Source organism: Anguilla anguilla, chromosome 6 (genome assembly GCF_013347855.1).
Source record: "Anguilla anguilla isolate fAngAng1 chromosome 6, fAngAng1.pri, whole genome shotgun sequence".
In the NCBI taxonomy this organism is placed as follows: Eukaryota; Metazoa; Chordata; class Actinopteri; order Anguilliformes; family Anguillidae; genus Anguilla; species Anguilla anguilla.
This window is the reverse complement of record NC_049206.1, coordinates 45564216-45586791: the sequence shown is the minus strand read 5'-3', so window position 1 is coordinate 45586791 and position 22576 is coordinate 45564216. Positions and strand designations below refer to the sequence as shown.

At 38.6% G+C, this 22576-nt stretch overlaps 1 protein-coding gene across 1 annotated transcript in view; it reads right to left on the bottom strand.

The window, feature by feature from the left end:
- The window catches only part of LOC118229273 (leucine-rich repeat and fibronectin type-III domain-containing protein 2-like), an 86770-nt gene that overhangs the window by 28363 nt on the left and 35831 nt on the right, over positions 1-22576 (bottom strand). Inside the window, exon 3 of the mRNA XM_035421113.1 lies at positions 9621-9791. The gene's annotated coding sequence lies outside the window, so the exon portion shown is untranslated. The remainder of the gene's footprint in view (positions 1-9620; positions 9792-22576) is intronic.

Genomic DNA, 22576 nt, shown 5'->3' with positions numbered 1-22576 from the left:
TAGTAATTCAGCTGTTGGGAAAGCCAGGCCTTTGACTCTAATTTGACAGTCAGCCAAATCCACACCACTGTGCTGCACTATTTAGTTTTTGTGGCTTCTACTGGTAACATGTTACATTCTCTCAACATTGTTGTGAAATTAGTAACCACTGACACCAATATAAGACCATGAGGGGAATTGATTAAGTATGCTCGATTAGGGCAGCTACTCTACTGTCTTCTTTTAATAGATGTATATTTGTGTATTTTCTTATGCATTGACCTTTAGACAATGAGTCACTTCTTCAGTTTGAAGCATCCTTGGACTGTTATTAAAAATCATTATAGAATTTTGAAATGTCAATGACAAATTAACCAAAATACATGTTCAAAGGGCTTGAAAAATTGGGTTTATTGTCTTGATATAAGCTATCAATCTCAAGACTTACTGCTGTGACACCTGAAACCCAATATCCAGTTCCCTATTCTCAGTTTATTGTGTTTAAATACCAGTAACTTGATTCTGATACAGGGCAAGAGTGGCAACAGAAGAACCACAAATGGCAATGAGAAATTGGATAGAAAAATAGAAAAAAGTAGAACAATCAATGTGGAAAAATTATCACAAGGACTGTTATCAGCCCATCTTTAGCATGTATTGTTCCAACAATGTTTTGCCAACATTCCTGATACGTAACATATTATGAGAACATTCCTAAAACAGTCGTTGAACATACTGTATGCTCTGTCAAAGTCGCAGAAAAAAAATATTCTAGGCATGTTACATGGGGGCATCCTAGAAACATACCCTGTAGAAACATACCCTGATGGTAATCAATTAGTCAGTAAAAAATATAACAGAAGACAGGTACATTTTAAGGACATTCCAAATTGAAGCATTGAAATGGACAATTTGTATAGTCTTTTAAAAATTAAATAACAAAATATAACAACACTCAAAAGCCTCTTCCACATAATTATTTGTGACAATGGCACAGGGTCATATAGAAAACTGTAAAAAAATGAGCTGGAAACATTTACTTGTTCAACAAATGTTATCTGGGGAACAATTTTAGCAGTGAAACATTTTGGATGGCCTCTTCATACAAGCAAGTTATGCAAGCAGCACTCTCCATTCTGATCAGGTCAGCTACCCCTACATTACTTATAAGGAAGTGACTGTTCTTCAAATAATATAATTGAAATTTCAATTATAGTCTGTATAACCCATACTATATATATTTTTTGATTCAGTATACTTTCTTTATGATCATGATACACAGTTATGCAATAATGTATATTTTCACTGCATAAGAAAGACAAATCCTGAAATATTTATATTAGCATTTAGAAGCAACACCTATATCAGAGCAAACACTGGAAACTAGAATGTTTTTATTGGCACCTTATTTCTTCTCTATTGCATTAGATGAAAGAAGAGTATTAAAACCAACAGCAGGGAAGAGTCGGTTCTTGGGAGCTCGAAAATATGTGGGATGCTGCAGTTGCACCCTTGAGGACGGCACTTTACTTGAATAGCATCAGTTAAGAATCCAGCGATGGCTGAGTAAACACTTTATACTGCGTTTTGTCTCGAGAATCAATGGAGAGACTCTGTTTAAATGCTGTGTTTTAAATGCCAGTTCTTCTTCTATTGCTCTGCTTCCAGGTAAATCTTTGCCACAATAATATTCTGCCCTGTCCCTGGAAATCTTACAAAACTGGTGTAATTTCACAGGATTCCTGTTCTGTACGATAAATCATATCGTGATTTACAAGCGTTTACTTAATTTGTCCCATTTTGGCAAATGGTACACCGCAGCTGATGACTTATTTGCAGTATATATTTCAGTAAACTCAATTGTTTTGTGCGGTGTGTTTTCGGGAAATGGAAAGCAGTAAATCTCTATGACTCATTACATAAATGGAAAAGATGAGACACGGAATTTGGCTGGAAGAAAACCAGACAAACATACAAGACATCCCTGTGCTAAACCACGAAGCCGAAACATAAATATGTATATGTTTTATGCGGTAAAATTAAAAACGTTATTTAATTGCATTTGTTTTCTTATGTAAGCTTGCTGCTCAGCTATGTGAGCTATATTTTATGTGTAATTTGCAATCTAGGGCTAATGCTAGGCTTATTAATTGAGCGGCTATGTTCCAAACTATCAGCTAGTAACTTGAAAAGAATTTGGCCAAACTTAGCTGCCGACCTTTGCTATAAAGCCATAAGGTCTGAAGCCTACATACACAAATACAAACTCAAACTGGGACACAAATACAAACTCAATAAAATGGCAGGGTGGCATTATTTTTTCCTTCAAACATTCTGCGGTGCTTAACAAAAACATTTCTTGGAAAATGATTTTCAGGCATCCCTCTTGGGGTTCTCCTTGTTGTCCTCATCTTTATATATTGAAAAAAAAAAAACACACAGGTCTCTATTCTGCAGGCACACAAGCATTCTGCAAATGTTCTGGCAAACTGCTGCATATAAAAGTGTTGTGCCTGAATCCCGAATCAGTTTTTGTCTTCTAAGGATATTGCTGCAAGCAACACAAGCAGCCACATGGGACATCAAGGCAGCATTTAAGTTTCAAATGGGCTGAAGGTCGGAACTTATGACCCTGCAATGGCCAATTTGGATGCGGTGTGTCCATTTTTAACAGAATATTTGACATGTATTAACGTCATAGTCCAATTCAGTATTATGTACTATGTAGAGCTATTGTTAAGTAAAGTTACGTACGCACTCATAAATGATCCCTTAATTAATTTGATTTGTACTGATCAGCTGCATTCCAATCATCAATATGCAATGGTAAAACAAAAAAAAATCTTAAATGGGAAATTATACCTCAGCAACTGCTACTGCCCTTCCTTAATACCAAGCCTGCAAAATGCATATGTTTGTGGAAGATGCATTTCTGTGGGAGCCGAGATGATGCGCAGTGAGCAGGTGCAGTGCGGACTCCCGTGATTGCGGGTGCCATTTTGAGGGACTGTAATTACCTCAGAGCTCAGCTCGTAGCCTCGCAGGAACGCTCGACTTAGTCAGAGGCCCGAAGCCATAGGCGGGGAGCTGCAGAGGAACACCTGCCGTACAATTACACGCAGGGAGAACTTTCAGCATCGTCCCCAATCATCCTAAAACATCGCCCTTCAAACATCCTCCGCAGACTTGCTTTGAAGAAAATTAGCGCTTCTTTTTGCACGCACCATTAATCATTGGACCCATTTCCTGAAGACAAAAATCATACTCAACCACTGGAGCTCCAGATGTTCGCAGATTTTCAACAACACTTTGGCTCACACTTTCTTCAGAAATTGCTTGATTTTACAGATAGACAGCATGAAAGCTGAAGATTATAGGCTTCTATCCGCTGATAGCAGTTTTGAGACATACAGCTTTTGTTCCATATGATAGAATTGCTTTGTATTGTATCCATGCATGCTCAAAAAAGTCATTTCAAGTGATGAATGAAAAAAAGCCAAGACAATGAATATCCCCATGTTAATTAATTTCTGACAAAAATGTCAGTTAACTAAAATGCTAAGCTCTTAATTTGTTCATTTGAATCACACAAAATAAACTAAGGAACTTAAACATAATGCACAGTAAATGTTGGGTATAAGTTTTCCTCAGAGCATATGCGATCCCTTCTGGACTCGTATAAATTCTGTTCGTTTAATTAACACTGAATATTTTACCATTTATGTTCTAAATTTGCATTAACATAGCAGTTTCGATAATACTGAAACATATTAAATCTTTAATGGGAAAATGAACAGTTTGTGCCATACCTGAAGTAATTTTTTTGGGGATTGCACACTTTGTTGTCAACATTATTTTTGATAATAATGTGCAAACTTGCTCTCTAGAGAAAGTGATGATCCTTTTCAGTGATATCATTTCCTGTAACTGAAGCTTGATTTTGTGTTTACTCCTTTGGCCTTCATGGGCTTGATCATGTTGTCACTGTGCTTTTGTTGTGCTGAAAGTGTTGCGCATGTATTTATTGTGTAACATTGTTCACAAAAAATAAAAAAATGTCAGATTTCTTGTGATAGCACATGGATACTCAGCAGACCTGGATAAAATATGTATTTGTTTTGGATTCAAATACTTTTCTGTGCTCTATTGATCTTGCCTGGTGTAATTGAGCCTGTCAATATGATCAGAAGGCTGGGTTTGCACTTGCACTTTGCACTAATAAAAGTATTTGAATCCAAAACAAAGACGTATTTGACCCAGGTCTGGTACTCAGCTCTGGTATACATCAGTATTTTAAAAACAGAGACTGAGCCCATTGTTTACAACCAGCAGCCATTTGGCAAACAGTAAACCAGTGATGATGTCACAGACTTGTGAGAGAGCCCCTGGACTAAGGTGCGGTGGGAGAAATAGCACAGATCTGTACTTGCGGTTTGTACACAGCCCGGATGCAACACAAAAATCCACAGCTTATTAAACATCCCTGCTATGGTCCTGCGCCTGTTCCGTTCATCCTTGATGTTTCATACACTTCGATGAATCATCAAATTATTTCCTCTGGATTTATCTTTGAATGACTCATTTCATAAACACATTTATCTGAAATACTAAGCACTTCCACCCTTCTCTCTCTCTCTCTCTCTCTCTCACTCTATCTCAGGACTATAGTCAGTGCATTCTCAGTTCTGTCTGTGCAGGAATTCAAGACAGGGGCTAGTATGTTTCATTAAACCATTACACTCAAATGGATTTGAACAATGTCAAATTGGAACCCCCCCCACCCCCCACCACCAGAAAAAGCTCCCCTCACTCGGAAGTCAGAATATTTACGGTTCAATAGGCTAAATGCATTCCACAGAAAAACTGCAGCCTCTAAATCCATACCATACATCCAATTAGTTTGATGATTCATTGATCAGGTAAAGCTCAGGGAATCATAGACAAAGGGTGCTTCAGGGAAATGTTTTTAATTGGGGCCTATTTAATAAGCTGCTCATTCAGACCCTGAATTGCACCTCAATTGCAGGTAATTGAATTGTGATTCATTGAGACCGGTCAAATAAAAAATTTCAAATAGGCAGGAATGGAAACCACAACCACTCCATGATTAGGCTAATTAACAGTCTGCGCAACAATGAGCAGAAAACATATTGCCACCCTGCAAGATCCTGGAATGCAGTACGTACTGTTTGAAAAATATTTTTGCAAAAGCTGAATGATGGAATCGGATATAACTGCCACTCTTTATACTAATGGATGGATTAAATAGTGATGCAGTTACCACAAAGTTTCTGCCGCTATAGACTCATTGATAGGGGCTAAATGGCTTTGGGAAGTAATGGATGTGAACAGCATTTTTTTTGTTACTCGGGCAATTCTGCCTTCAATTCTGTAATTACCGCTTGAAATATGCCCAGACATTTGAGTGCAGATGACGCTGAAGTCGATGCATGTCAGCCCAGGTGATTAGTGCAGCTAGACAAAAACCGATTCATTTCTTCCAGTAAAAATATTTTAGAAATGGTTGACAAATAATTCAGGGTTTATTGACCTGCAGTACTTTGTCACATGATGTAAAACAACTGATCTGTGATCTGTCTTACCAAGTTGAAGTTTAAACACCTTTTCTAACCTAATGATGGAATTTGATAATGAGGCTTGATTTAGTGTTAAAGGCACAGGTGTTCATATGAAGACGATTATTTATATAAGGGTATTAATTTGTGTTGTTGCACTGGAATTAGATGAAAGAGAGGTAAAACAACAAAATAAAGAAGACATTTGATATAAATAGGCTGCCCTGCTTCTTGAATCAGAAGACACATGGAAAGTTGCTTTCTGCATATGAACTATGCAAACTAGAGGCTACAGGTACAAGTAAATGCAAAAGCAGAAATTAATCTATTTGACTCCAGATAACTAGTTGCAACTCCCTGCTTTAACAATTGACGTACTTTTTTCATTACACTTTAATGGGGCAGTTGCTCAGGGCCTACATAAATACGTGTCACACGTGCATGTAGTGCATGATGAAGGTATCGTGTTGCCGACTAATTAAAACTTACCAGATGACTGAGATTATTAGATCCTGAAACCAATTTAGAATATACTAGTTGGTCAGACAATCTAACAGTACGGATATGTGTAGCTGGAGCACTGTTAGATAATAATTGCAGGCATGTGCTGCCATTGTTATTTTTGAGGCACAATTGCAGTTATCACATAATATGTTTGGGTCCTTAATTAATTGCGTCCTGTAATTACTTAAACTAGGCTTTGACACAAAAATAGTTGTACATACTGTATGTTTGTATGAAGCTACTATATGTACTATTTGTTATTGATGGGGGTGTTATGTATTATGTCTTATATGTGTATGTGCATCCATTGTAAATCAATGGGAGCTAAATTTCACAAAATCATCTCATGAAACTCTTTCCATATCAACTTTTGATTTTTTGTTTTTCTTTGCAATTTTCTGTTGTTTGCTGTCTAATATTAAAGACTGGTTTAATTACTTCATTGCTTTCCATTTCATTTTCATAATTTGGAAATTTACCATGATGTTTAAAGTATATGAATCCATATTACTATTGTCCAATTAAAGATAAGCTGTTTATTTGAAGACCTCTTGCCAATTAAAATAATTGAACACTCATTCTTGGACTCTTTATACTTCCATCTTAATCATGCTTTTAACTAGAGCCAAACACCTTATAGACTCAAGTTAAAATGCAAACAGTCACTGTTCTGACCCATGAGAAAGAGACAGAAGAAAATCTTTCAGAAGTCTGTTCCTATTCACTAAAAGGGAGTCTTGTAGCCATTTGTCCGGCATCACTGCATTCTGATGTATCTCAAGAACCTCCCTTTCACAGCTCCTAAAGCATATCAGATGTAATTCATACATACAGCTATTTTGTTATTAAGAAAGTTGCAAAAGGATAAAGTCAGCCAAAACTCAATATGGTATCCCTAGAATTTTTTACTACAATAACACCGTGGCACCCTAATATTAATTAGAAAATTAATGTAATACAAAATATATATGTATTTAGGAGTTAGTAATTCCATAGATACGTGTCAAATATTTACTACAGTTTGTTTATTTTTTGATATGTGGTGAAAATTGTTTTTTTCCCCCAAGGATTTGCAAGCATCATAACTGAAAGAAAAAAAAAATCAAGATGCTGATATAGCCTCCTGAGTATGCTCATTAAAGATGAGATTGTCTAATGAAGCAAAAAGCATGAGACTAACATATTTAGCAAGCCATCATCCCTGAAATTACTTGTCAACTCCAGCTTCATTATGCTGTAGATTTTATGTAGTTCCAACCAGTTATATTTTCACAATGCACAGACTACAAATTCAAATTCTCACAAGGTTTTCCATGATTGCTGGAGACTTCAAGTTGCCAGAGACCTCTCTCCAAAAGAGAAAGGGCTTCTTTTTGTTGAGTGTTTCTCATTTTTCTGGCACTTCACATCACCTTGTGCCATTGACTAGAGTGGGAGGGGGTGAGGCAGGAAAATTATGCATGTAAGGTTCCTGACATATAAAAATGTGAATTTTGTTCCCCTTTCTAGAGTGACACGACTCATTATAGATCCACATTTTCAGTAACATACATATAATAAACAATTGACTACAAAAGAACTTGAAATTCACAGGTGTGAAGCCTGGATGGATTTTATGCTAACCAGATCAGGCCCATCATCATCAGAGTCACAGAATGATCGATGATTCAGTAACTGGCCAAATCAGTTAATAAACTGCATGATCAGGAATAGCTGAATTGCTACAAATTTACAAAAAACATTATCAATAGAAATGGACTTGTCTCCAAAAATGGCTCTTCTCATTTTATGATGGGACAGTCCAAGTGTTTTGACATACAGCCTTTATCTGTTGTGTTTTTCTGTTGGCAGTGTTAAACCTAAAGCATCACCATAGTTGTACAAGTTAACTTGAAATAAATTATGTGCCTTTTGTTTGTTTATTTATTTATGTATTTATTTATTATTGCAATTAGTGAATGATGAAGTAATGAAAAAGGTTAAATGTTTCAACAGAAGATATTTTATTATTTTAATCTACAGCCCTATATTGATTTAAATCAGTCAAATCAAAATCAAGGCAATTCTAATGAAAAATCCCAGAAAATTTTTTATTTATCAGGAGAGTATACCTCAAATTATATTTTCTAAGAATTCCAGAGTTCTATGTTTAGGAATTTATGGAGACACAATGCTGTACTGCATTTAAAGTGCATTGTGCTCGTTTATTATCCCATGAGGTTTACATTAGTGGGCTGAGTTCTACCCTTGATCTGTTCAGAAAGAGAGACTCAAGGGAAATCCTTGGATCACAGTATTGCCTCTTTCCAATTTTCATAAAATAAATAAATACAGAACAATTGGGCAAAGTGAAAGTTCAAATGACATTTTCCCTACCACTGAATGGTTGAGACCCCAAAGTATAGCAGTTTAAAGCTGAAGCATAATGTCGATTTATCACTTCTTTGGTGTAATTAATTGCCAGTCACCTATCATAATATAGCACACGCAAACAAGAGCTGTACATGCAGATATTTGTCTTTTTGTTATGAAATTGACATTTGTAACAGGCATGCACATTCACAGCATGCAAAAAAGATGTTAAATGCCTTAATACTGATAGAAAAGGAACGTGCACAGTCACCAGTTTCACTGTTGTCAAATTATTATTTCCTGGCAGACCCACTTAACTGTAGTTTCCTCTTGGCAGACTGGCTGTATGTAATTCTGTCTCCCCTGGCTTTAGTACCATTAATCTACCAGTGGGACGGTGCAGCCAACTGCCCCAATGACTCATGCTGCAGACACTCACTTCCGTGATGGAAAGGGATGCAATAACATCCAACAACGCGATGCGGAGCTAAACAAAAATTCTGCGCTTTGCCTCCTGGTCCTGAATCTCAGTCTCAGGCTTGATGCACTATCAAGGATCCAACACCACCTCTGTTAGTTCATGCGCACAGCTTGTCTTATATCCTTTTCTCAAAGGGTATGGATCAGCGGCATTAACCCAGGTTTATTCCAAACTTTAAAGACTCAATCCAAACTGACTGGCAAACCGAACAATACTAAACATTACATCACATTAAAACACAAACTGGATCAGTGGTAGCCCATTGCTGAAACCATCCATCCATCCATCCATTATCTACACCCACTTATCATGGGCAGGGTCGCGAGGGGTGCTGAAGCCTATCCCAGCGTGCATTGGCCGAGAGGCAGGAATACACCCTGGACAGGCCATTGCTGAGACCGCCCTACTTAATCTGCTTAATCTGTGCCAAAAAGGGCAGAGGAGTGTCTGTTTGGCACGCTCACACAAATGCAACAGCATCTTCCGGAGCACTAATTTTAAAGGCATTAATCCAGCAGATCGCACAGCCAGCTGCCCCAGAGGTGCTCAGGGCACATGCTCCTATCTTGCTGGACAAAGGTAAATCTGGAGCTGAGCAATGGCTACAGTATATTATCCATTACACTCCCAATTGCCAATGGTCAAGCAGTGCTGTGAAAAAAATTCATACATAAATATTTCATGGGTTTGATCTCCCGGTGGCTGTTGGACAGTAATGCAGCACTCACAGTGTAATGGTGAGGGCGGTGAGACAGGAATCCCTTTAGGTCAGGTTTCCATCCTCGCTCGTCGGTGGGGTCACCAGCGATGGGGTCATGCTGACTGTCACACAGTCCCACTGCTATTGTACGATGTCACACCCAGCGGCTGCGATCACGGCCTGCAGTCTGGAATGTAAGCTGGAATCAGAAATCATGGCAGGCATTAGCACGAGCAGACCTTAGCTCCTTACATTACATCACAGGTATTTAGCAGGCGCTCTTATCCAGACGGACTTACACAACATTTTCACATAGCATTTGCATTGCATCCATTTATACAGCTGGATAAATACCGAAGCAATGCAGGTTAAGTACCTTGCTCAGGGGTACAACAGCAGCGTCCTATCCGAGACTCGAACCAGCAACCTTTAGGTTACAAGCCCAGGTCCTTACCCATTATACTACACTGCCTCCCGCCGTCATGAAAGCTTTATCAAAAATACATAAACACGTCACATTCGCAAAGGGTCCATCTTACACTAAGTTGGTACAGTACTATATGTCAGAATGATGTGGTACTACCCAGTCAGCACACCGTGAGATCTGAAAACACGCTTCACCTTACGCCAGGGCTGGTGACTGAGCATAACTGACAATGCCGGGGTGACAAGCACAGCGGATAGAGCACTCAGGGACAGAATTTGTCAGCAGGGTAAGGGCCTGTCAAGGAGATAGCCTGCCTGGGGTGCATCAATCACTTTTACTGCTCATTAAGTCCACCAGAGACGCACTGCAGATTAGTATATTGCACTCTGAATCCTGTGGCTAAATATCAATAATTGCTACTGGGAATTTTCTTTATGGAGCAGATATTTCCCTCTAAATATGACAGATATTGGTTCCCTGGTAATTCAATTAACTGAGAAAAAAAAATAGCTTATCAAATACCTGGAAGGATTTCTGTGCTTCCTTAAACTATTCACATTCATCCTCTACATCAGTATATGTCACATTTAATAGAACTAAGATGCAGTATATTCTAGAATAAATTTTGTGAAATATCTTCCGTAAGGAATGAAGCTTGTTGATTTTTATACCATGGATGACAACCAGCATTGTTCTGTAATCTGGCAGTATTTGGGTTAATTATTTTAGTCATGGCAATGTATACCATTTGTACAGTGGACGGATATGCAAGACTTTAAATAAAGCACTGCTTGATACCCTTTCATTGATTTTATATTTTTAAAAATACCTTGAAACTTTCTGATATAAACAGGCATAAATATTGAATACAGTAGCAACGGCTGCTTTCTCTGAAACCACTGCTCAAAATGACATAAGTCACTGCTGACAGAACTGGCATGCAGGATAACTTCATACAGTGCACATCTTCTTGGTTGTCTGTCCAAGGTCTCCTCATGTCATATTCTCATGTCATTCTGTCGTGCAATCAGCAAGGCCATCTGCACTGCATGCGAAGCTCGCACCACTCTCAAACTGCCATCTGATCCCCCTACTGTAGGGCTCTGGGTCATCACAAATTACAACCCTCGTACAGATCAAAGCAATGTGAAATACTGCAGCTCACGATGGTGAATGACTGACAGTGGATCACGAGCTCAACAGCAAACCCTCCAACACCTAAATTGTTCCGCCCTGTCAGCTCTGTTCTGTCAAACATTCTTTTATCGAACCAGTAATATAAGGACTGGGGCCTCATTTTTAGCTAATGACGGCAATTCAGCCTGAAATCTATGAGAGGTTCAGAACGTTCATGAATGTAAAATCGTTTTTAAGTGCCACTTAATTTTGAAGGGTTTTAGGAAACACCATGAACATCATATGTATAGGGATGTATAAAGGATGTAGCTCACACTACCACCAGGTTTATATGTGGTGACATAGGGTGACATAGCTCAGGAGGTAAGAGCGGTTGTCTGGCAGTCGGAGGGTTGCCGGTTCGATCCCCCGCCCTGGGCGTGTCGAAGTGTCCCTGAGCAAGACACCTAACCCCTAATTGCTCCCAACGAGCTGATTGGTATTGCATGGCATCCTTTCACAGTTGATGTGTGAATGGGTGAATGAGAGGCATCAATTGTAAAGCGCTTTGGACAAAAGCGCTATATAAATGCAGTCCATTTACCATATGTCCTTTTGAGAAATAAGGCAGAGGATAATATTCCATGTATAGGTATACTATTCCTCCTTTGCCTGAGCAGAGTGTAGTTCTGCAGAGAAATGTAATTAAATAATGTAGTAATTAACCCTAACCCTTTCATAGCACCTGAAAATCCAGACAGCCATCATTTACTGTATGAATGAAAGATGTCCTCCCTCAGTTAGCAAATGCCAGCTCACGGAAGCTGCCACAGAGTTCATTTTTGCTATCTTAATTGTGGTCTGCTACTGGTTATGCTGTTATTGTAAATGGTTTTAACATGTCGGAAGACATCTCCAGTGGCCTCACACATATGAAAGCTTGACCAAATACATAATTCAAAATGGCTTTTCTGCATTCTTAGCTATAAATACTTCTTGTTTGGGAAAATCATAAGCAATACCACCATAGGTATACCAATTAAGAGCAGGTACAGTTTATGATAGCACCTTCACACAGCTTCTTAATTCTGCATAATGCAATGTAAATTTCCTGCCCTTGCAACAATATCTTCTGCAAATGTGAGACACTAACAAGCTCATTAAATTACAAATAATTAAAAAAAATAAATGAACAAATAATTCTAATTCAAAACAGTGTACCATCATAGCATATAGAAAAGATCCTACTAATGCTTGCTAGGCAAGTGAGGGTCTTATAATGTACTTTAAATAATAAAAGAATAAACCTGTACAATTCCAGTCAAAGATTTGTTGGCAAAGGACTTTAACTTAAATTATAATCGGGAGCAAAAATTTAGTTTCAGTACATACCATTTAAAAATGTTTAAAAATGAATTGTTCAAAAAGATTTGTTTGTTCAATTTGGAACCAGTGGAAAGTAAAAAACAGATATAGCGTTCTTTCACTGAATGAAGATAGTGTCATCATTACATTATAGTAAATACTATGCTATAATAATAATAATACTATAATTTTAACAAAAGGATGAAATAGTTACTTGTTCAACACCCTGGTATGTTAATCGAAAGAAAGATATGTAGGTTGTGAGTACCCATGACATAATAACATCAACAACAAAAAGAAGCCCTCATGCAATTTCTTCTCTGTTCTCTACATTTAGCTGCATTACTTGTCTAACAAGCCCTTTCCTGCACAGCACAGTAAACATGGAGGCATAAACCCATGAAAAGGTCAATTAATACAAAAATATAGACAAAGTGTGTATAACAGATTGGGGTCCTTGTAACATCATTACCTTATGTAGATTGCATTTAGCTCTTGCGTTTGCATAATGACCACATTAACTATTTGAGCTCAAATGAAGGCTAATTAATTGTATCTGTGACATTTTAGCTGAGACTGGAATGCAATGTTATCATATTCCGTGGCACTCAACTTTTCATCCAATCTATGTTTGTTGGGTAGATAATTTGCTGAAATTATATTAGTGTAAGACACCTTTCTTACTCAAAAATTTTGAAACAGATCTGATCCTGAAAAGACAGCATATTAATTCCACCACCTTTTCATCCAATTGAAAGCCTATGCATGAGAACAAGCAATACAAGAGACAGACAAACTTCAATAAATGTGCATTGAGCACTCACCAAAGGCCATGTAAATGGATTACTCACTAGCATTGAATCCAAGAGGGTATCTACAAAAATGAAAATCTTCACAGAGACTTTTTTTGGAGACACAGCACTTGTGCAAGAGAATGAGGGAACTGAAAAGAAATTACAGCATTGTGGTTCGGTTTTCAATTAGACAGTAATAGAATGAAATCCATATCACAGGCAGTCACAGACAGTCTACAGCTTTAGGATCAGACTGGAGACTCCTCACCACACACCCACAAAAATGGATAAATATTTTATTTGGCTGCCTCAGTTCCTCTTTTATTGATATTAAGGCCACACAAACCATTCTATTTTAAATAAGCAATGATGAACAGAACTGATATCACAGTATACAGGGGTTTAAACCACACCTTGAAATGTATGTCTGAGCAATGACTCTCCAGAGATTTTTGACCAACCATGTTAGGCTTTGTCTCAAATGATTGCTCTATCTAACTATGATGAGTAGTCCCACTGGCCAGTAGATTTGGTTAAACACCTGGCCCCTGGTCATTCAACAGTGAACAGTTTTTTGTACTTCAAAGACAATATTGCTATCAGGGTACAAGAGACCAGCCGCACCAACATTTCCCCATCTAGTTCCTCACTGTAGCTTAGATTTTTTCTAAAAATCCATGCTTATTCCACATCCTCCCTCTTCCATTTTGAAATGACTCATCAACACTCCTGTACTGAAATATCCCCTGCCAATGCAGAAGTGTGCACACCAGCACATGCGGCCACTGAAATGGTTTCTCTCTGCAATCCAGGCAGATAGCAGGTAGACAACCGACCAGAGGTATTTAATTTATCATACTGTGCAACGAGACAGGAGCTACCTTCCATGCTAATCGAAACTGTCCCTTCCTCTAAGAGGTTACGGCCAATTAAGGGGGACTCTATCTTCAGCTAATTAGGACACTTGGGAGCCCCCTCTCTGAATGTTTTTAAATATATCAAACCATGTGTTGTGCAACAACTAAACTTACAGAAAATTTCGTTCAGCACATTTTCAGGTTTATGCAACAAATAACAACAACAACAAAAAAATTGAAAATGCAGTTATTTTCATTGTGGTCATTTCACCCTGATTTTGAGGTGGGACAGAAACTGGTTGAACTGTTCCCATAAAAGAATTACAGCAAAATCTAAATTAAAATGATAGACATTTGAATTTGTATTAAACATACATAATCACACTCAATAGGAAGGATGTGATAATACAACTTTAATTCTAAGTCATTGAAATGTAAGACATAATAACCTATTCTTTATTAGTGCAGATCTAGTGTATGTCTGTGATGTTGAGATCTACAGATCGAGCTGTGTGTCACATTAACCGGCTCCACCCACATGCTGCCTTGTGATTAGATTTACACTCTCTGCCATTTTGTCTAAGAAGGGTCAGGGGATTGGGTCAGGGGCTATAGAAAATAATTTGGGGATGAGCTGGAAACTTTTGATAGACTTCATTGGATATCAATAACAGGCCCAGGAAAGGTTATTAAACCTAATCCCCGTTTCCCCTACACTGAACAGAATGGGTGAGACTCCTTCCAAGGATAACGATGTTCCTGTGTAGCCACATATGAAATTTTATGCTCAAAGCAAGCACATTTTGCTCCAGCAGCTCTGTTATAATTACTATGCTCAGAAATGCAGTGGTGGATGAAATCTCCACAGTGGCTTGGAGCTGACAGTGCAGTTTGACTATGATGACTACATCCCTAGCAGACCACCAGTAATGCAACTAAACCCAACGGTCCACTTAAATACAGATAGTTGATTATATACCTGTACATGCACTTTCAGCTAGTCAAAAATAAATAAATAAATAAATTGATAATTCAACATTTCAGAAAATATTGACTGCACCTTTACTGTATATTCTATGCATGTGACAGGGCACCACACTTCTACAAGCTGAAGCTGATGCTTTTTTAGATACCGTGCTTATCTTGATGGTGGGGAGAAACCATCTGATTCGACTCAAAATAAAGATTCTTATATTCTCGCTCCATTCATGATGCATCCCCAATCCCCAGCACAGATGACGGGAGGTGATGGCAAGAGCTTAGCACTGTTTAATCAAATTCTAAACCACATTTTGCATGAAAGGAAATCATCTTCTTTCTCTTCTAAGCAAACCACGGGGTTGTTCACATAGTGCCAAGATAAGAGACCAATTATTCTCTTCGAAGCAAATATGCATATGGAGACATGACCTAAAAAGTGTAATGGGTCATAAAGAAACCTTAAAGGTCTCATCTTCTAAGAGAGACAGGGGTTTCTTTGCGTTTTCAAACCAATCCTCTTTAACTTGCTTTTTCATCTACTTAATAGTGTGCAGACATTAGTTCTATACTGCGGAATATACTGTAATTCCCCCAACCCTTACGTAGTCCCAATCTGGTATTACAGACAGGGATAACAGCACAGAAAATGTAAAATAATCTGACAGAAATTTCCACAGTAAATCTATGGAAGCTTGCTTGATTCACAGCTGGTGGTGATGGGTATTTAGGGCTTGCAATGAGACAAAGAGGATTAGAAAGGGACCATGATTTAACATCAGTGGAATAAAATCATTCCCACTGAACATGTACCCAGCCTTTCCAGCCAGCGACAGTATGGAAGCTCTATCCTGTCTGTGCTTAAATGCGTTTTTCATGTTCAGACTGTGTTTGGGAGGATTTCACCCAACATCACGTCACATGAGATTTTCCCCCCAGAGCATACAGTTCCACTGAGATGAGAGGTTTATCATTCCAGAAAACATGCGTCTTTCATCATAATGATGTACCAAAGATCCAGGGACATATGTACCATAGATACTGCTAGATACTGCAAAACCCTCTATATGTCACTAGTTTTACACATGTTGTTTTCTAAGGGTAAGTAAAAAATCATTGTCTATCCTGCAGACACATGACATTAACTGGACTGGCAGCAGTACTGTCCATAGTGATACAGATTTCCCCATGATGGAAGGGCTTGGTTTTTATAGATGTACTGAATGGCATTTTAAAAGGTCAGCCCATGAGGGTTTCTCCGACCTTTCTCACCTAGAGCACCATTGGGTCTAGCTGACTCCCCACCCCCCAGCCCCTCCCCCCTCCCCCAGCCCCTCCCCCCTCCCCCCCAGCCCCTCCCCCCTCCCCCCCCCACACACAGGCAGTTAATTATACAAATTCACCCATAGAAGACACACTCACTTCTGTCGCTAATAATGAGGCCACATGGAATAACTAATTTATCTGTCATTGGTACCAGATGGGACCATCTCTGTTCTCAGCTCATTTCTAGTTCATATCTAAACACATAACGTAAAACAATGCGCACGTTGTGTATTTTGAAATGTGTACGGCATCTTTATCAAGTCTTTAATGCAACACTTAACAGGCACACATGTAAACAGTCTTATAAATATAATTATTAATCACTGCGTCTTCCATCTCCCGCACAGAATATGTATTAGCAATAGCATTTGCCATCCTGACAAACAAGCAGAAAGTACCAATGAATCCGAACTCTCTTCGGTGCCTGGTTTGACAGGACTATGGGTAAAAGCCAGACAGTTCCTGGCAAATGTGTGAAGGCTGTGCCCACTGTGTACTGCCAAATGTAAGCATGTAAGGGATCAACAGACAGTTTCTAGAGCAAGGGATGACAACATTGCAGCCAACATTGATATCATGTTTTGACACATATTTTGTGTTTCTCCAATTACAACAAGTAGTGGGTCTAATTATGTTTAAAATGTATGAATTGATTAATGAAATGAAGCCACTTTATTTTATCTCCTTTGCTCATGCAGCCTACTGGCCAACCATTTTCAGTCGAAATGGGGTTCAATTCATTAGTGAAGATAAAGTGAGTGGATGTACACATTACTATTTTCATACGATTTGATTTATAGAGAGAAACATCAGTCTTGCTCAGGAAGCCAGCACAATTATTTCTGGGCAGAGCTTCTTCCCACAGGAGACCAATGGGCCATCACTTTCAACTATTTCATGTCCCAATTATATCCTTATTGACCCCCTTCTAAAAATGTTCTATTGTTCACAATTTCTTCATGATTGGTTTTCATATTTTTCTTCTTGAAGAGGGGAATCCCAAAGGACAGGGATTAGCTGTCACAGAAATAAATCTCATTGGGAGAGAGGAAGGAAGGCTACTAATCATGGTGAGAATAATGTATTACATAAGCACAAATAATACAAATACACACATGCACATGTATGTGTGCGCACACACACAGACACACACACAAACACCTTCTGCATTAATGGGCAGCCCGTGCAGGGCATGTTTGAGAATCTCATCCCCAGTATCAAGTATGGACCCTCGCACCCACACACACACACACACACACACAAACATCACTGTTGTTGTCCTCTTACACACAAACACACACACATCACTGAGGTAGTCCTCTTATGGACACACACACACACACAAACACACACGTACACTCACAAGTCCTCTTAGTTTTACACACACCCAGCCCCGCCCCCCCCCCACACACACACAAGCAGTATAATATAATATCAGTGCCAATAAAGTCTTATAAAATAAATTAACCACATCTTTATATGCAGATGCATTCACAAGTTGAATTATGAAGGCTATTTAAAGTATGCAATTCATTTCACCATTGCAGAAGAAGTAATATACAGTATATGAGTATGGCTAAGAAAAATAAATAAAAATGTCAGGATGCATTGCATGTTATTTACTCAACAAAAGTGTTTTAAGAGAATGTTCTGAGAAAATACTGAAGTGCTTAGAATCCCAATTTCCAAAAATGAACAATCCACTTCAGGGCATTTGTAGTAGACTTTTCTTGAAACAATATGTGCAGAAAATTGCGACAACAATCTCATGTAATATATCCAAAGTATGAAGAAAGTCAAATGAGTAGAGCCTTGTTTGGGCAAAAATGTAGGCATGTAAACATCCTTGAGATAGAATAGCACCCCGATGAAGTTTGATGGTATGGGGCAAAGTGCCCCCATATGACTCAGAGCTGGACATTAGGTAGTATTCTATTTAAAATATACTGTAACCAGAGATGCTGATGACAAAACAATCCACCGTAGAGCTCAGTGACTGGATATAAAGACACAGGTTTTATGCAGTGCCACACACAGACCTGCTTAGAAAGTGTAATGATATTTCAAGGAAGAGATCACACCATCATTATCACAGTCACCTCCAGCAGCACTAACAGCAGCATTAAAGTACATATTTTAAAATGGCTTCATAAACTGAAAGCATCCACAGTAAATTCTGTAATTCTGCTCTAATCCTCTTCCTCCATGGAAAGCCCACTCTGATCTGGGGGTGGGGGGGTTGCTTTATGAAACAAGAGCTGCCACTGGTATGAATCTTTGACCCTAATTTATGGGAAGGCAGGAAACAACCCAGATACCCCAGCATGCATTGCATCCTAAAATGACAACATGGAAAGACGAGGAGGTGTCATGTGTGAGAACCTGATTTGTGCTGACAAACATGGAACTGTGCTAGAAGCGAGGTTCTGGCTGGGCTGTGGAACAAATATGAGCTTTGGAGGTTGTTATGACAATGTAAGAGAGTATGCAGATGCATGGGTAGTGGTGATGATGTTGCTGGTGGTGAAGAGAGCACACTTCCTAGCCTTGACATCATACGTTTAGGTGTGACCTACACCATTAAGCTAATGATGGCCTCTGAACAGCTCCTGTACAGCTCTACCAGCCAGCCAAGGTTCCTGGGTTACTGATACATAAAAGTTGTTTGACGCTCACCTGGTACTTAAAATGAGCACTCTGAGATGTGTCCCTCTTCTCTGACTGGTAGGAAGTTAGTTCACCTATATTACACTATGCAGCTCATGAAGTGTAAAAAAGCCACTGGCTTTGGGGTGGTGAATTGAAGTGCTTACAATCAAACTACAGTGCTCCCTGAGAATTTACACTTTACATGGGCCTAAACAATTTGAGATAAGGGGGAGGGGGGTCCACCAATATAGTAATATACAATGGCTACAGTGGAAGATTATTTTCAGTGGAGGGGGGAATTTGTTTTGAAGGGGTGAGGGACTATAAAACAAAATGTTCAAAACAAAGTGACCAAAAGGACCCCTATTCCCTACCCCCATTATGCTCAGGGGAGACACACAGCACAGAAAGTAGGACAAATATATCACAATGGACTGTTATCATAATAACAGAAAGGATGAACAAAATGACATTTTCTTACTTGAAAATAACTTAAAACATTCATAACAGTTTTACGAATATACTTCAGATCCATAACATTATTAAATATTTAATGAAAAAAGGAATTTTAAAGCCCAGCTAAATATGTCCTATATCTTTCCCTGTGCTTGTGTGATATAAAATGAGTTAAGTTACATTACATTCATTTGGCAGACGCTTTTATCCAAAGCGACGTACAAAAGTGCATTTTCATGATCGTAGACAACTGCTGAACACGGGTTCAGTAAGGTACAATTACTTATTTTGTACAGCTATTTCTAGCCGAAGTTAAGTGTTATGACCTGAATATCTACATATAGATTCATGATTCAAGCAAAAGAAAGAGACACAGAAAACACAGCTATGAAAGTGCCTAGTTATGTTTTATAAGCAGCACAGTTGTCTGTAACCCAAATTATCTGCAGCCCTACAGTCACTTGTTTAGTGTCTCGCTGATTATCTTCCCCTGAGGGGTCCTGGAGGGCCTGTGGTTTGTGGTCTCTGGAGTTCCAGTGACTCCAAAAAATGAAACAGGAAAATAAACAAGTCCCCCTTTGATCTATAAAACATGACGAGTTCAACCAGCATGCATCCATTCATTAACAACAAAAATAAATACACATGAGACAGGATACAAAAAAAAAAAAAAACTAATTAAGGAAGTGTTTCATTTGTGTAAGAGAAGACCGGCGGTCCTAAAATGTTTCTCAACAGCACTGGAACTCAAGCTCCTGACCAGGTCATGACCCAGTGATGTCAGTGGCCATCTCTAAAGCCGCAAGGTGAGCAATAAGCCCGCAAAGACTGAAATGACCCAGTGCTCTAGCACAGAAGAATGTAACTCACCACAGGCTATCCTATCCTGTTATGTGCAGGTTGAGCCCTGGCAGTTTTACAGAGCGATGGGACAAAGGATAGTAGATTGCGGGTTCGGTCCCAGCTGGCTCCAAATGGTGCACTAAAACAAGCAGCCTACAGTGTGGAGGAGCAGGGGGTACAGAGAGCGGATCAATCACCCAAACTCTGTCCATTGATTTACTTAGGGCAGAATGTCACAGAGGCACTGCTGTCCTCGGCATTACTGTCTCTCTGTCTTTAAAGAAAGACTCTGCCTTTAAAGAACAGGTGTGTTATTCCCCCACATAAACTGCGAGACAACACACATTAAATATCAGTAAATACCAGTTCCATTAACCGCTGCGGTCAGCAAACGATTGACGAAAAAAACGAAAAGATGTTCCAATAAAGTGCGAATACTACTTTAATAAGTGCTTAAATTAATACAGCAGTAAAGCTGGTCTGGCTCTGTGCCACCAATGCGAAGGTCATGAAATGCTATGAATATTCAATTTATTAAGATTTCTGTGAAGGCAGATTGAAAATCAAACAGATAAATGAATAAAAAAGGCACAGCTCATAGAGTAGTAGGCATGATCTACTGCGGGCAAAGCAGCTTATAGGATTAAGCACCGACGAACCAGGCTGTGTTGCAGTCAAGGGGTAAATGAATAAACAATTCAGAATTAAATTATGCTGCAATGGAAAACCCATTCACTATGGAAATCCTCCCACCACAGTGTGCATCTCACAAAAAGATCAGAGGTCAGAGAACCATTGTCAAATGTGATTTCAACTACTAAGTACAATTTCAAATGCAACTGTAAGTAAAACAAATTAACAATATGGATACTATATATGTCAATAAATGTTTGTAGAGTAAGACCATATGACAATATTGATAGAATTATAGTCCTACTGCACAGGCTTATACTACAGGCGCACGCAGTACCTATCCACTGTAAACCTAGAAAATATCTCTAGCATTCAGAAAGATGAACAGCCCAAGTTTGGGCTATCTTCTGACAAATCACATCTCAGTAAAGGTGGGTCTACAGGTGGAGGTGATAATTCAAACTGTAAAGTCAAAAAAAGTGTAAATTATTAGAATTATTTATTTATTTATTTATTATTGTTATTATTATTATTATTAGTGTAAAATTCTTTGATTCACATGCCCACTCCAGGGAACTTTGTTTAACAATGGCCAAAAGAGCTGACCTCAGATAACCTCCTATGTGGCTTATATAAGGAGGATATATTTTCCTTTCAGCTCTAAAAACAAATGAACTGCATTGATACTTGTATTAATATTCTAGCTGCAATCGTTATGTAGCAAAAATGAACCAAAATGTGATCAGAATGACTTTATTTTTTATATCAAAGTTGGCATTTCATAATGGGTTGCAATGGGGCAAGAACCTTTCAGCCGTGTGCACAACCGTGAAAGTGTTCCTGTGGCACTAGTTCTGAAGAACTCAGCGTCCAGGGTGAGAATCAGACACACACTGTATCAACACTGCTAAATCCACGATTTGGCTATTGCTGCTGCAGAAAGTGCTGTGGGACGTTGAATCTTGAGATTGCTCGAGATCTGACTGTCTGGGATCTGAGACTGCTTGTTCAGTTGTCTTTAATTGCAATATTATGGATTTGCATTTCCTCCAAATGATGCATAATATAAGGCTCTGAGATTATGTAAGTGGAGAACTCCCCAAAAATGTAATGCTGTTGTTTGCATGTTGTACACAATTGGGCAATTATGATAGCTTAGCATAATGCAGTACTCTGAAAGGAACAGTAAAAGTAATGAAGTTGATTTATTAACTATAATTATCAGTTTATTTGTGAATACAAGTGATACCTTGGTTTTTAAGGTATCACATTTTGTATACAGTGCTTTCTAATGAGACGCACAAAACAATGCAGTTATCCTTAAAATCTTTATATGGAACACAAAAATAATTCGCTGGCCACATATGTCAGGGATGCAGTGATACATTTGCCATGGAAAACATTCCTAAGAACCCCCTTGCCCATTCTGCATGTACAAAACCAACAGCTAATTCACAAAGCTCAACCAGCTCATTAGACAAACCAGTATTCTGACTGGGTATAGATCAAACACAAACTTTTAGGATCCAAATAACAGCTC